The sequence below is a fragment of the Oreochromis niloticus genome, linkage group LG3 (assembly GCF_001858045.2).
Source record: "Oreochromis niloticus isolate F11D_XX linkage group LG3, O_niloticus_UMD_NMBU, whole genome shotgun sequence".
NCBI lineage: Eukaryota > Metazoa > Chordata > Actinopteri > Cichliformes > Cichlidae > Oreochromis > Oreochromis niloticus.
In genome coordinates this window covers 55,343,991-55,348,716 of record NC_031967.2, presented here as the reverse complement: position 1 = coordinate 55,348,716, position 4,726 = coordinate 55,343,991, and the positions used below count along the sequence as shown (strand labels likewise).

At 37.9% G+C, this 4,726-nt stretch overlaps 1 long non-coding RNA gene across 1 annotated transcript; it reads left to right on the top strand.

Annotated features, from left to right (window-relative positions):
* Positions 1-297: 297 nt before the first annotated feature.
* Positions 298-1,699, top strand: LOC106096833 (uncharacterized). Its single transcript, XR_001223189.3, has 2 exons — positions 298-610; positions 916-1,699. It is a non-coding gene; the product is annotated as an uncharacterized LOC106096833 (long non-coding RNA).
* Positions 1,700-4,726: the final 3,027 nt, after the last annotated feature.

The window sequence follows — 4,726 nt, the reverse complement described above, 5'->3', positions numbered from 1 at the left end:
GTTAATTCTCTGTGAGCAGTGAAGGCCCAAACTAGGACTTACAACTTTTGCCGTGCCCCAGAGGCCAGTGCGAGGTTGTCCTGCAGATCCCAGTGTAACCCTGGTTAACACACTTGTCAATAGATAAAAGCCTGTTAGTAAAAACAGTCATAAGAAATATATTACTGGTGATAAATAGTTGTCAATAAATAGAACATAATGGTTAAGGAAATTCATTAAAAACATCAGCAATGATATAATTCATGGTATAGGATTTCATTTGTGTTTAAACATATGTTAAAAGGTTAAAAAACTTGCTAATTCATGGTGTTTTTATGTTAATTCAGGTAAAATGGCTAAAATATGTGTTCAGACTCTTATTGTGAAAGGGTACGCTGTAGCGTGACTCCTGTGATCAGCCACACCCAATCGGGTTGTTCCTTCTTTTTGATGCTGGAGAGGGAGAAATGCAGATAGTCCTTGCGGAGCTGCTGCCTAAACGAGTAAAAAAATATTAAAAAACAAGCCAGAAGTTTACATAAAGTCATTTTTGTACTCTGGAGAATATATTTTTGTTTTTCCGACCTGTCCTTGCCTTTGTGACGTTGTGAACGTAACCGAACGGGACTTGGTGAGTTCAGAAATTGTATTTTATTTCATGCAAGAAATGTTTTGTTGTATTATATTCCTCATTTCATGCAAATGGAAAGTCAAGGTAGCAGATTTATGTTGTTTTATGTTAAAAAACGGTGGATTGGTGCTTAACCGACAAACAGGCTGCAGTTCAAAGGCCTTTGACGGTGTTTCAGCGCGCCATGTTGGCGTCACCTCATTTACGGCTAAATAAGCTGGGAAAAATGGACTTTTACTGTTATTTAAGGGCTACCCGTGTGTTATTTTCAAATGTTTATGCATATTGCTTTGTTGTTATGGTAGGCCATTAAGGTTTGGATCGGGAAATGCCGAGCTAGAATCGGAGTTTGATCCGCTGAGCGAGAAAACAAGATGGCGAGCCACCCACGGACCCATTGAACTGTACCGAGCAGGAAAAAGGAAACCGCCCCCTGCTGGACGTTGAACTATTTAGCTGAAAAAAACTGGTAGGATTAATCCATACACCTCTGCAAAAGAACAGTGGACTTTCAAAGCACTGGATAATCATTCAGAGCAATTCCAGGATTTATAGTTAAAGGACACAGAGACAATTTTCTTTTGTTTATTTGTTTGTTTAAGGGATTTGTTCAGCCTTTTGCTGAATTGTTTTCAGTTTTTACATATTTTTGTAATTTATTTTGGACAACCAATTTTAATGCTGTAATGGTGTTATGGGAGATGTAAATAATTTTGTTGGGTTAAAACAAAATAAGGAATGGTTGAAATTTAAAGGTGAACTTAGACCAAGATTAAATTAAATCTTGGGCTTAAAAGAACTAAACTTGATTTAAAATAACACAGTGTTAATGCAAATAGATCAAAGGATAAGCTTGAACTTAGAACTTGAAATGAATAAACAATAACCTAGGTTGAAAATAACATCCTCTTAAAGCCAAATAAAAGGTTTTGGAATAAATAGGATAAATTAACAGGAATTACTGAACTAAAAAAGGGAAAGAAAATATCTTGTTTTCCTTAAATGTGTGATGTTGAATGTTTTATGTAATGTGTCTATAACTGTCTATTCTCTGTCTTCTCAAAATAATAAGCCGGCAATTTAAACGTATTTTCTGGTCTGTGGTCTTTATTACATCCTACACTCATTACTACTCTAGTAGTCGAACCTAACTGGTCCTAGTATACTGTAACGACTCCAGAAGTGTTACACCAGCATGAAAGCTGAGGGTCCAGCCAGCTGGTGGAAAGACTGGTTGATGCCTGAAGGTGTATTGAAGCCGACTTTGCTACCCACACAGAGTGTTCCTGACAGCCAGGGGTTGCTTGTGCATAAGAGAAAAGCAACAATACAGCGTGTTTCTCTGCTCCAAGACATCCGCGGTCTTTTCACACGGACCGTCTGTTCTTGCCTTGTGGTCGCAAATTTTGAAGCCATCCTGATAACCTTCTCCCACCAGCGATGTGGAGATCCAACCTCTTTAGATCCAATTACAATCAAGACACTCAAAAAGATGCTCTTGGAAAGAGTAGAATTCTTGGAACAGAGTTTAATACACTGAATCATATGAACAGCAGGAAAAATACATACAGACATTTAGCAAGAGAATTACATAGCAGAAAGCAAGCAAAGCAAAACCCCGGGGTGTACAGCCTTAAGCACAGATAGTAGAGCAACACAGAGACGGACAGAGAGAAACAGCAGAGGGGAAAAAAGTGCCCGCCCCCTGCTGCTGGGTAACTTTCCCACCCATCCAAACACAGCTGCAGGGGTTGAGTAGCGGCTAAGGTCCTGGCCAAAGGCCAGTCAGGACTCCAGCTACCCTTTGGATTTGGCTTATCACAGTAGGTCATGACACGGTCAAACATCACACATTAATCCTAATTATTAAATCTTACACAGCAAGTGGCACAATCTTATAATATATAATCTTATAACTACATAAAACACTTCAGTGTAGGTTCAAAGTATGTGCGTATGTGTGTGTGTGAGTGTGATTATATCGTATCATATTTTATCGTGACGTGTTCAGGATCTCTGTTACAATGTTACTGCTTTGGTTGTGCTGCATGAAAGACGTTGAGTGTCTATTAGGGGAGGTTAGTTACTGGAGAGTAAATTATTCAGGAGAACTCTCCCCTAACCTTAACTGCCCTGTTACTGTACCACCTTAATAAACCATGGTGAAGCAAAATGTCTTGTGCTTAAGACTCTGCATGAAAGTTAAAATATATATTTTCAGTGCACATAGATATATAGTCTATATAGTTGCATAGTTATACATATCATACAAAAATCCACCACAGCCTGGCTTCATAAATGTTTATCTGGCAGCGCTGATTATTTAAACCGTGTTTAAAACATGACTCATTTGTTGTTCAAAACCATTTCCTCTAAATGTGCAAAGTTACTGATTTAAAAATAGATATTTTCATGTTTTTAGCAGGATGTCAAACATATGATAGACTCTTGAGCATATTTATATAGCAAAATTCACAGTGGTATAACCATGCTAAATAAAAGATCCTCAAGTGTGCACCAATGCACTCTAATGCAAGCCTTTAAACTGTATGTTGATAAGTGTATGTTCATAAGTTGATAAATGTGCCTCTACCTATATAGCTGAAAAGAGTCTTTACCATAATTTGTGGATCTACTGGTTTGTTTTTTAATGTGGCACTTTTTTTAATGAACTGCAGATGATGAAATCCTCTTTATTTGAGAAAGTGTCCTTAAGCTATCGTTGCTCATACTTACTGAGTTCCCTAGGGACTTCTTTACTATGTCAGTAAACTTTTTGAACAAGAAAGGTATGGTAGATTTAAAGACACATCTCAATTGAAGCAAAGGCAAAACATTGGAATGAATTTTATGTGGCTGTTCATATTAATTCCAACAAAGAGTGAAAATCCAAAAGCTGCTGCAATCCTTTGTATTAATGATCTGTGTGTGTGTGTTTGTGTGTGTGCGCGTGTGCGTGCGTGCGTGCTCGCAGAAGGAAGGTCGTGGAAGGTACTTTTTTTAATGCATTTCCAATCAGCTTTTTTTTTTTATTTTTATTTTTTTACAAGAAGTGTAGCTCATACATTAGAACATTAGTATTCTTTGTGATACTTTATGAATATGAAACTAAAGATTTTGAGTTCAAGAACAAGAATACATATTTGTGTCACAATAATTTCTATAAAAACATGTCGTTTATGGGGATAATGTGACAAATCTTTTGTGGTCCCTATTAATGATCAATGGTAATTGAAGAGGAAGCTTGAACCCTGGCTCTGGACATTTTCATCTGCTAACGAGAGAACGTGTTTTTTCATCATAAAGACTGTGATATGAAGCATTGTTAAGATAAGATAACTCTTTATTGTCATTGCACAGTCATACATAGTACAATAGTACAATGAAATTGGAAAACTGTCCTACGTCGGCACTACATGTAACACAATACAACACAATACGACACATCACAATGCAACACAAACAACACAACACAGTATAATAACTTAGTAATAAAAAAGAAGAAGAAGTGTATTTGTATTACTGTTATTATTGCACATTAATTATTATTGCACCTTATTATAAATATAAATATTATTATTATTATTACTGTTTTTACCGTTGTTAACGGTAAGTCCAGGTAGGTAGCCAGTCAGGTCAGCTATTTGCATTGATCAGGGCTATTGCCCTGTTGTAAAAGCTGTTCTTGAGTCTATTTGTTCGGGACCTCAGCAGCCTGAACCTCCTGCCAGACGGCAGCAGCTTAAACACCCGGTGTCCTGGGTGTGTACAGTCCCGTAGGATGCTGCGTGCCCTATTGAGACAGCGAGTGCTGTACAGGTCCTTCAGGGAGGGAAGAGGATGTCCAATGATTTTTTGGGTCATATTGATGACCCTCTGGAGTGCCTTTCTCTGTGCTGTGGTGCAGCTGGAGAACCACACACCGATGCAATATGTCAGCACACTTTCAATGGAGCAGTGGTAGAAGACGGTCAGCAGCTCCTTCTTCAGGTCCATTTTTCTGAGGATTCTCAGAAAGTGGAGACGCTGTTGGGCCTTCTTTAAAACCGCAGAGGTAAAAGTGTCACTTCAATAATGCTGCTGAGAGAAACAAGTGTTGACTCATGTTTTTTAATA